General features: G+C 29.3%; 1 protein-coding gene across 5 annotated transcripts in view; it reads right to left on the minus strand.

Annotated features, from left to right (window-relative positions):
* LOC117172346 (R3H domain-containing protein 1) overlaps positions 1-12046 on the minus strand; it is a 121162-nt gene that overhangs the window by 79212 nt on the left and 29904 nt on the right. For 3 of the 5 annotated variants that reach the window (XM_033360194.1, XM_033360184.1, XM_033360165.1), the window contains exon 2: positions 8018-8057. The exons of the other annotated variants lie outside the window; for them this stretch is intronic. The gene's annotated coding sequence lies outside the window, so the exon portion shown is untranslated. The remainder of the gene's footprint in view (positions 1-8017; positions 8058-12046) is intronic. 5 annotated transcript variants of the gene reach the window in all.

The following is a 12046-nucleotide window of genomic DNA, read 5'->3' on the forward strand; positions in this document are numbered from 1 at the left end:
ATTAAAAGAAATTGAAATAAATGAAATACAAATTCTATATCATAACGATTATACCATTTAAAACTCTATTAGTTGACAATAAACGAAATCTTTTTCCAATTATGATTACTCGGTAAGTATAAAAACAATTCTTGTAGGATAAATAATCAAAAAAGTTATACACGGAAAACCAGAAAAATTGTAGACTCAATTTTATTTTTATTTTTATTTTTATTTTTATTTAACAAGAAGAAAGAGACATGAAACTCTGTTTGTAATATTGTTCCAATACATGTAATACAATAAAAAATAATAAACCAATAATTCTTATAAATTATATTAATGAATCAGAGAAGAGGTTATCGATAGATGAGAATGTGTTCCATGGCACAGATCGCATTGTAATGCTCCTTTCTGGATCAACGGATGGTGTCTATGACCCATATAACAGGCGCAAGCGGAACTAGGTCATGCACCCCCGTATGCCCTGGAATAACACAGGGTGTTTCTTTAAATAAGAAGCAGCCATTTATTATCTAAATTTGTCAACAATAATTAATTCTCAAACATATCTAAATATTAAAAAACTAAATCAAATCAAATGCAAATTGTTGCTGAATTCCTCAAATTAAATTACAAGCTACTATATTAATTTAACAACAACTAAAATAAATTAATAATTCTCAATTTACCCGTAACCAAATTATCCAAAATTTCCTCAAGAGTTCATAGAGCCCTCACAAGCTACACTGTCCTACAACTAATCGCGTGACCTTAGCCTTTAAAGACGAGCGATTCCTCCCCCTTACCCCGTCATTCCAATGACCGTGCTCGCCACACTTGAAGAACAAATAACCCCCAAGTGATTTACACCAACTATGGCGTGACACCACTCGTTTCACTCGTCCTTTCAAGCCCTACAATCATCCCCCATAAAATTCTTGATCACTCTCGATAAAATTTTTCCCCCTTTCTAATTCACCCTCCATTCAAAGGGAAAACTTGCAAATTGGACCAATTTCCAATCTGATTATCATTTAATCATTGAAATTCGGTTGTTATTATCGCAAAACGAGGTCGACGTGTCAGGCACGATGTGGAGCGGGAGAAGAGTAGTTGATCCACGGAATCTAATTCCAGGAAATTTGGATTGCCCGAAAAGGAGGATGACCCGATGGCTCCAGAGCGCAGGGGAATCCGCAGGAGCTTCGAGATCGCAGTGGGACCGGGTTGAGTGAATAGGGTTGGAAAGGGGGTTAAGGGGTGAGAAAGGGGGTGAAGTTTAGAGACGCGTTACTCCCCGCGGGGGGTACGATGCACCCCAGTTTCCATGGAAACGACCTACTCTCCCTGGACAGACGCATCGTCGACCGTCGACCGTCAACATGTTAAAATCTTCGAATAAGGATTTCCGGGTATGAACTCGCTTTAACCTTGAGATGCATGCACACGCGCCTACACGAATTTAAATGACACTCCGATCGATTCTCCTTCAAGAAGAAATTCTTTTTTTAATTATTGCCGTCACAACTATGATTTATGACTGAGAAATTCACCTGCACGTGACTACAGTAGTTATACAAATTTACTCAAACATTCAGGACATTGTGTTACGATTTGTTATGGAAGGGAGGAAGGGGTCCTTCACTCATGTGCGTAATTTTTGTAAATCCGTTTTCGCAGAACATTAACTTTCTGTTTAAAATTCATATATTTTTGCTGGTGAGTCAACTGAATTTTTTTTTAGATGAAAAATATTTTTTCTGAACATTTGTCTTTTTGATTTAAAAGTTCATCTTTTTTAGTAGAAGTATTGTGTTTCACTTAGATAAAAATGCAACTATTTTGTTGAAAATTCAACTATTCCCGAGAAAATGTACTCTTTATTCAAAATTCGGATTTTGGTGTTGAAAAGTCAACTGAAATCTTTTTGGATGAAAATTTAACTTTCTTTTTGTGAATTTATCTTTATGAATTTAAAATTCACCTGTTTTAGTAGAATTTTTATTTTACTTGGACAAAAATGCAACTTTTTGCTTGAAAATATAACAATCTTGTTAAAAAGTCACACTTTTTGGTTAAAATTTCGACTATTTAGCGGGAAATTAACTTATTGTTTACAATTCTTGTTTTGGCGTAGAAAAGTAAACTGGAATTTTCTTTGGATGAAAATTTAACTTTTTTAAACAAGTTTTTTTTTAATTCAACTATTTCAGAAGAAGTTTCATCATTCTTAAATAAAAATGCAGCTGCTCGTTTGAAAATTCAACTCTTTCTTGAAAGATTGTCTTTTTGATTTAAAAATTCACCTGATTTAGAAGAAATACCATCTTTCTTGGATGAAAATACAACTATTTGTTGGAAAATTAAACAATTTTGTCGAAAAGCCCTACTTTTTTATTAAAAGTTCTGCTGCTTTGTTGAAAATTCAACTATTATGTAGAAAAATTACTTGTTTAAATGTAATATTTTGGTATTAAAAAGAAAACTGAAGTCCTTTTTGGATGAAAATTCCACTTTCTTAAAACAATTTTATTTTTTTATGGAAAATTCATCTGTTTTAAGAGTAATTTCTTTTTTTTTAAATAAAAATTCAACTATTTGGTTTAAAATTAAACTTTTTCTTAAAAAGTTATACTTTTTGTTTAAAAATTCATATTTTGATCTTGAAAAATTAACTGGAATCTTTTGCGGATGAAAATTCAACAATTTTTTTTGAAAATAATTTTTTTTTTTAAATAAAAATAAAAATTTTTGTATTGAAAATTAAATTTTTTCTAGAAACGTATTTCTTGTTCAAGAATTATATTTTCTTAACAGAAAATTCAACTTTTTTTTTTAGAAAATTTATCTTTTTGATTTCAAATTTCATCTTCTTTAGTCGAATTTTTTTCTTATGAAAATTGAAAGATATATTTTTTAGTACATTTTTGTTGTGTAAAAATGCATCACTTTCGTGGAATATTAATTTTTTGCTGAAGTCATATTTTTTTTGAAAATTCAATTTTTGTAGAGAAAATTCGCCTTTAGGGTTCAACAATTTAAATAAATTTTTATTTATTTCTCTACGGAAAAATCTTTATTTGTTGAAAATTCGTCTTTTTGCTTTTAGAATTCTGTTGTTTTTTAAATTTAAAATATGACACTTTTTTGTTGGAAATTTAAATTTTTTCGAAGGAAAATTCAACTATTATGTTAAAAATGTTAATATTTTTTTGAAAATAAATTAATAAATTTCAAGTGTAAATAAGAATTACGTACAGTGAGACGGGGGGGGGGGTAAGAGTAATATTTTGTTACGGTTTGATAAAAGGAGGAGGGGTCTTAGAGAGGGCCTATAATCCGTTACGTAATTTAATTATGACAACTTACAAAAATGAAGGTGGAATTAAAACTTTGGATGGCTGGTTCGTGAAGTGCGAACTCGGCGGATAAAAGGGAAGGGCCTAAGTTCGAATCCCGCTTCAGTAATATTTTTTTTCGATATTTAATTATTTTTTGGACAACAGGATTTAATTTTCTTTCAATTAAATACAAAAGATAGGATTTCCGAAAAAGTTGAACTTCTTTTTTTTTATTTAAAAGCCTAAAATTAGGGTTTCCTTTAATTTTGGAGGTCTGGGATCGTAGAGGTCGTCGGTTAAGGTTAAGTTAAGTTGTTGCCAAAATCTGTCATATGTTGGCACTCGTATTTTATAGCGTTTTTTTCTTTTTATCGTGCTTACGTCACGTGTGAAGCGAATAACGCGCACGCGTTTCTCCTAGTTCGACGACACACTGCTTCATAATAATTCAGGTACTGAACTTCGCAGTGAGACGTGCACTCGCACCACGGACAAGTGGCAATTTGGCCCATTTCCAAACCAATTTCGGATAATTGTTTTTTATTTTCACAAAAAAAAAAGATTTTTTAAAATTATTTAGAAAGAAGCACATTAAATAATACATTTAATTTTTAGATTAGGTCACTAGGTACAAGAAACTGGAGAGAAGAGTGGATGGTTGGCTACCTCGGTGGCCCATTTATCCGAATATAGGTCAGAGAATAGACGGCAAGATCGAATTCATCTTCGGAAATTCCAGTCGTAAAAAAAATCGTGAAAATTGCAATAAAAAAATGTACCCTATTTCAGTGATTTCCTTCGAAAGTTTATCTCTCTGTTCAAAAATATTTGTAAACAAGCGTCATCATGTAGATCGCTAGAAATCTTGCTCGATTTTTTTTACATTTGAAATTTCTAAATCTGAGGCTCTCTAGTTTCCCCAACGTATTCCGATGAAGAAATAGTTTTCTCTAATCTCTTGGCTTGGATTCAAAACAACAGCGAAGACTAAATATTGAAGACAAGTTTGTGTATCGATCAAACCTTGGTTCCCCTTTAAATAAATATCATAGCTGAAACAATATTTCTGTTTCTCAAAGAAAATATTTTTGCAACAAGAAAAATGGTTTAGTCTATGAAAAAAGCATTCTTAATAGAAAATGCAAACAAGAAAATTAGAAAAAATGTAAACATAACCTCATTGTGATAGTTACTGCGATCTGCAATGAATAGGTCAGGGTTCGAATCCCCGCTCCTGAAATTTGGTGTGTAAACTTTTCCTCTTTAAATTGTGTTTTTTTTTTTTTTTAAATAAGAGAAAAAAATCTGTTGAGTATGAGAAGCTGATCTAAAGAAATTCAATTCTTTTTTTATCAAGAAAAATTGAAATCGTGCCAATGACTGGCTATCCGGATGCTGTCTCTCAGCCGGAAGTACGCTAATGTTGAATTTACTTGGCCAGTGGATAAAAGTCTGTTAATTTCTGCGTGTATGGGTACGAACTACGAGCAAATACACAGATCAGCGAACGCGACGATTGGTGCGCGTGGCTGCAAAAATAAACAGGACAGCGGTCGACGCTATTTATAATGAAAATATTTTTGCGACCAAACGGCCGGCCGCGTCTCTATCGACGGATATATGTGTGTTTCTCCACATATTTAGCACCAATGAACAATCAATCTTCCTCGCTTTTTCAACCAATGGACACGAAACGCCCCACTGGACAGTATTCAATTTTAGAACTCGTTCAACATCACACTAAAAATTTCAAGATATCGATCAAGGTTATCTGATTTTCAACCAATTTTATATTAATTTACATTATTAGAAAAGTAGGTCTCAGTAAAGTTTGCGATTGTTGTGTCGGCGGCACGAGTTCGCGTCCTACAGTCGGCATGTTTTTTTTCGCCAGTTTTTTCTATTGGAAATTGAAAGCTTGCTCAGTATATGAAGAACAAAGTATCCAGGATTGATTAAACACGATTTTTAGAATCCTTGTATCTCGAAAAATAACGTTTTAGTTCAGAACGTGCCAAAACGTCGATGGCACTCATCACGGTTGAGCACGTGCGAGTACCGCAATGGACTTGATTCGTGGATCAACGAGCCTAAAGAATGTCTCCTGAAATTGAGAGTAGCTATAGACTTGAAACTTTGGTCAACGAGATCAATACTTGACCAGTGTCACAAATCCTTTTACTATAGACGCATTCCAACCCGTCATTTTTCATTTCATGTTTTTTCTTTCAATTTATTTATAATTAATTACTGTAGCAGGAAATAGTTAAACAAATCACTTTTGTCAAAATCACAGAAGACGATATTATTTTTAAGGTAGCTAAGTTACGTATGCGGGTTGTAGACTCCCGCCCGGGGTTCGAATCCACCCATCGGTATAATTTTTTTTTTTTAATATTTGCCTTGAGTTAGGAACTGGTAAACAGCATTAGTAATATTTAGTAAACTTTAAGAAATTGAGGAAAAACTAACACAATTCAGAATGTTTCTCGTTTTCTCACGCGTAAAGTTTCGAGATCTGAGGGGGCGGGGGGTACCATTAAACTGCGAGTCGGTGGTGCGTCTTTACTACATAATATCAACGTGTCGTTTTGGCACCAGCCCAGATCTACGTCAAGATATATTCTGACGCCAGCATCAATGAAAAGAACAGGCGAATCTCACCGCGTCCAAAAATAAACACAAGCCAGCCATTTTCCAAAAGCTCCTTAGTCGTGCTTCGTTCCGACTAAACGCCAAATCTTTACGTGGCGACCATAACACACATATTGATACAAAAGAAGCGAAAAGATTTTAATTCTAATCCAAATTTATATAAAAATTAATTATTAAATTAAAGTAGCATTAGGATTCTAGAGAAATAAAAATACAAACTTAGTTGACAGTGACAACCGGTAGCCCTGCAACTGTTGGACAGTTCTTGGGTTCGAATCCCCTCTCGGGAAAAATTTTTCTCTTCCATAAATCAATTTTTCAGAACGTATTATATATTTTCATATGATTTTAAAGCATTTTTGACTATATAAATTATTTGTTAATAACATTCAACAAACTTTTTCTAATTATTTGTTTTCAATCTTCAAAATAAATGTGTTAATGGATGACTAGCGTTTGAACGTGAAAAATGTATTGAAGCACTAACGAAATATTCATTTATCTCGAATTAATTTGTTTTCAAGGATGGAGCAAATGAATCTGTCATTTGCACCTGTGAGTCGTAGAGAACTGCAGCAGATCGTGGCATTCGTAGCTTATATAGAAATCGAGGCATATGATATTCTATCTGCCTATAAGCAGAATCCGACTGTCGCTATATCACCTCTACATTATTCAGACAATTCTGAATACTAGATATACTGGAAAGTTTCAAGCACAAAGAACAGACCACAAACGTGACCCGAGAGTGGTTTGACCTTAAAGCTCAGTTCACAGCCGATCCCGACAAAAAAAATCATAAAAAAAATTAAAGTCAGAAGCTGCCCTCTCGAATAAAAATAATAAATAAATCAAAATAAATAAAAGAAAAATAATAAAATTAATAAACCTAAAAAATTAATTAAATGAATTAAATGAAAATAATAATAGATATTTATTTGAAGATCTGGACCAAGATTCCTACTTTACCGACTTCGAGACTGTTCTACAGCTGCTGTGGTTTGTGGCCTTTGCTAAGTTTCAAGAACATTCTAGAAACTTAGCACGGACACGAACCGCTAGAGCTGCAGAACAGTCTCGAAGTCGATAAGGTAGGAATCTTGATCCAGAATTCCCCCTAAATATAAAATTAAAAAATTGGGCGACCATCTGGTAATAAATTCTTTTTAATGAGATTAATGTATAGGCACAAAATTGAATTTAATATGAAAGATTTAATAATTAAAGTCATAATATATTGCAATTTTAAAACGAAATAGTTGAACTTTTAATAAAAAAAAAGATAAATTCTCAACAAGAAATATATCAGTCAATATTTTAGCCAAAGAATACATATAAAATAGTTAAATTGACCAAAAAAATATTAATTCTCAAAAAAAAAATGCAATAATTGATATTTCTACAAAAAAATTTATTTTCAAAACAAAAACAGCGGAATTCAATAAAATAAAACGAATTTTCAACAATATAGTTGAATCCTCAACCAAAACAGATTAAATTTCTACCAAAAGAGATGAATTTTCAACCAAGAAAATTTATTCATTACAACAGGAAAAAATGTCAACCCAATTGTAAAGTTTGCTATCAAAATATAAATTTTAAACTAATAACGATCAGTTTTCAACAAAATACGAAATAGTTAAACGTGAAGGCCAAAAAATCGAATTAAAACACAAACAATCGAAAAAGGCGAATATATAACATAATACACCGTTTTTTTAAAGAATAGTTAAATTTTTAATTTAAATGATGATCAAAATTTCACTCAAAATTTAATTGTTGCAATTTCAAGGCAAAAAGATGAATTCGTAATAAAAAATTAAGTAGTTTATTCAACTAAAAGGATCAAATTCGAGTCAAAAATGAATTAGTTAAATTTCCATTTAGTAAAATTAATTTTCAACCAAATAGTTAAAGGAATTCTCTTTTTTAAAAAAGAAAGAAAGCAGAGGAAAGAGATTGAAGTCTATATTTAGAAGCTTTAATTGTAAAATCACTGATTTGCATTTTTGCAATCACCTCAAAAAATTGTTACTCACATTTATATTTTCCACGTGTGACCTAGTTTTAGAACGGCCCCTGAAAGGATAATATATAATAATAAATTAATAATTATAAGATTGTAGAGATTGTAAAATAAATGAGAAAAAAAATTTAATGTGGGGAGATTCGAACCCAGAGAAACTAGCCAACAGCTATGGACTCTACATCACAGCTAAAAAGTAAAAAAAAAACTTTTTTGGGTTTTTTTCTCCCTTTTTTGTGTGAATTGAGCTTAAAAAATACGGTACTACGTCACTGTTCGAATGGGAAAGTTTTTTCCGATAACGATTGGTCTTTACACGAGAAAATCGTTGCGCGAAGAATAATTCATGATCCGCTAGCATCTTAACGGCACGCCATAAGATAAACTGCGGAAGCGAAATGCGACATGCGGAAAATGATCGACTTATTGCCACTACATAAATATTAATTTGAAGAAGAAATATCAATTTGATGATAAACTGTCCTAGACCTTTTTTTTAGTTTGCGCTTTAATGAGAACTTACTTTTAATTTGAATTACTTAATATTCTTGTTTATAAATTAATCAATAATAAATAAAAATAAATACATATTTTTACAATCAGTATTAGGGATCAGAGCACAAAAGGAAGTCAAAAAAGAGTAAGCAGGGTAATTTTTCAGGAAAAAGAAGAACAATCAATTATTTATTTTTACATTCAGAAAAGAAGGAAAAATCCCGGCTGAAAATCCCGAGATAAAAAATAACGATTTGAAAAATTTCCGAATTTGAATTATTCCAAATATTTGTTTAATAAATATTATTTATCAAAAATACTATAATGAAATATTTTTATCAAAGACATTTTTAAAACAGCAATAATATTTTCCAAACCAATTTTACAGAATTTAATCCAGCAGGGATCTATCTCGACGTTTTTAATTAAAAATTCAGACAAAATTTTTCATCCACATATATATGTTTTTCAAGTCTTGTTATTTTAAATTGAAACAATAATTTTTAAAAAATTTAAACATTAAAAACACATTTCTTTGGTAAACATATTTGATTATCTTAGTATCATTAAATAAATAATATTTATTAAAGAACTATTTTTTTAATTATTATAATTACGAAAATGTTCACTTCCGCAATATCGTAAACTGTTCGAGAATTTTTTAATTCGGTAAATTTATAATTCAGGAATTTTATTTTATATATTTTAAATCGTTATCATAATCAAGCGTTTTTTTTCTAAATATTTCTTCAATATAATATTTAAAAATTTATATATTTAAAAAGATATAGTAACAAATTTTTGAATATTAAGACTTATACAAAATTTTGAAACGAAATCTCTTTAAATTCTTTGGAATATTTAAAATAACTTAAAATGTTGAAAATTCTTCGAAATTTTGTTGTCTTTCACATCCTTTAAAATGGTTGAAATCCGATAAAAATTTTATCATGAGTAATAGGCTTAAATAAAATGTACGCGTGCGTTTGCGTCCCTGGATTTTTATTTTCTAATATGAAAAACATAAAACGAAAAGAATACGTAATAAGAATTTTTTAATTAAGCTGCCGCGTGGACCCCAAATTTATGCATAGAACCTTTTAAAATTAAAGGTGAAAGCACCGACAACTATATTTCAAAGATTGTGAATTCTCTTTCGTTAAAGCTCCTTCACCTTTAACAAACACATTATAGTAAAGTATCTCGTGCTTCGCGCCCGATTAAAATCAATTAAATGAGCCCTTTTTTACAAGCACACAAACAAACACACACCGCATTCCATCAAAAATTGATTAATAACAAAGTAGATCTTTTTTGGGTGTAAATGTTGTTTTTTATGAATAAAAAAAAAACCTACGCGTTCCATCAAAACACGATTAATAAAAAATTTATATATTTTTTTTAGGTGAAAAACTTTTGTCTATTAATTTTGTTTTCTTACCTTGGGTTGTTTTAACAATAATTTAATTATTTTATTTTTAATGATATTTTTTCACGATTAAAACAAAAAATATAAAAATGGCTTTTTTTAAATTTAAAAATAAAAAATACAAATTTTGTGTGTAAAAATATCCTTTATTACAGTTAATTTAGAAAATATTTAGTTTGCATGGATTAAATCGAAAATATTTTACCTTTTAAATTTTCTTCAACTTCTAAATAGTTTAATTTTGAATTAATCAAATTTCAAAAAGTTAAATCAATTGTAATATAGATAAATTCGTAATGTAAATCAAGCTATCGATACTCGTGGTAAAATATTCTTGTTTTAATTCGAATAATTATGTAGATGTAAAACAAAAAATTGTATTTTTAAATATCGTAAATTTATATAGAAAAGGGTAAGTATTTTTTTTAATGGGAAAAAGAGGAATTTAATCAAAAAGGGAAAAAACTGGGGAAAAGGGGAACGACTGTGTACTCTGTATTAATAAAAAAAGAAAATTAATTGAAAATCCATAAAAATATGATGAAATATTTGATTACAAGCAATTTATGAACAAAGGAATTATTAGAGAACATAATTGAATAAAAATTTTTCAATATTAAACAAAAATGATTGATCACTGATAAAAACTTCATAATAAAACTATGTTACTTTTTAAATTGAAGACAAATAACAATTCAAACTCATCACTAGTATTATATCAAGACATGATGTAATTCCTTCCTCCTCTTATGACTCAGAGTTTGTACCCTGTACACCAACCCTTGCTTAGTCTGTAGGTCACGTGAGTATACCGGGTGTTAATTTTTTAATTAAGAAATTAAAAAATTATTTAAAAAAAACTTTAAACATGAAAAAAAATTTCTTTGATAAATTTACAATTTAAAAAAGACTATTCTTTTATTATCGTTAATTTTCCTTAGTGTTTTAACTTTATTATTAAATTCCCCTTTTGTCCCATTTAAAAAAGTACTTGCCCTTTTCTATTTAAATGTACGATATTTAAAAATACAATTTTTTGTTTTACATCTACATAATTATTTGGTTTAAAAGTAGAATATATTACCACGAAATTAACTATATATTATAATTGATTTAACTTTTTAATTAATTATAATAGTTATTATAGTTGATTAAAAAAATATATTTTTTTACTCTTATATTTATATTAAATTCAAATTTATTATATAATATATCAGATTATATTTTATATGACCTTAAGCAAATTAAAGATAAGTTTGAAAAACTTCAAGAGGAATTAAACACAAATTTAAAATATCCATTTAATTGAGTGGGATTTAATGAATTTAGAAGAATTCAAGTTAATTAAAATAATCAATAGAGAAATCGTTAGAATTCAATAGAATTTAAAATAATCCAGGACAAATTAAAAAGAATTCAAGGGTGAATTTCGAATAAATTCAAAAGATTTGCAAACAATTTCAACAATTTCTTGTAAACAAAATTCTTTGAAATCCATTTAAATATTAAAAAATCTCATGAAAATCTATGTTTTAAATTTCCTGAAATCCTGGATACTTATTAAAATACCTTGAGAACTTCTTAAAATCCCATATCTTCCGACATTCTTTACAAAAATCGTTTGGAATTTCTTTGAATTAATGAGATCTCTTAAAAATTCCTTGTAATCTTTTAGAACTACATAAAGTATTCCAAACATTTTTAAATCCCTTGAATTTTTTTAAAGATCTTGAAAATTCCTCAAAATATTTTAAATCCATTGAAATCCCTCTGAATTATTATATCTATTAAAAACTTCTTTGAGTCTTTTAAAAGACCCCAAAATATAAGAAATCCTTTGAAATTCCCTCAAAGTTTCGAAATAATTTAAAATTCAGTAACATCTTTGAAATATTTTGAAATTCCCTAAAATTATTCAAATCAATTAAAAATTTGTTGGAATCTTTGAAAAATTCCGGTAAAATATTTGAAACATTTTGAAATTATTAGAAAATTGTTAACTCTTAAAAATCCTTGGAATCTTTAAGGGCATGCGACACAGTGGGATTCCTACATTACCAACCTCTTTTTTCCATTGAACAAAATTTTTTTGTGAACCATAGAACTTTTTTGGTAAAT

Source organism: Belonocnema kinseyi, chromosome 1 (genome assembly GCF_010883055.1).
Source record: "Belonocnema kinseyi isolate 2016_QV_RU_SX_M_011 chromosome 1, B_treatae_v1, whole genome shotgun sequence".
NCBI lineage: Eukaryota > Metazoa > Arthropoda > Insecta > Hymenoptera > Cynipidae > Belonocnema > Belonocnema kinseyi.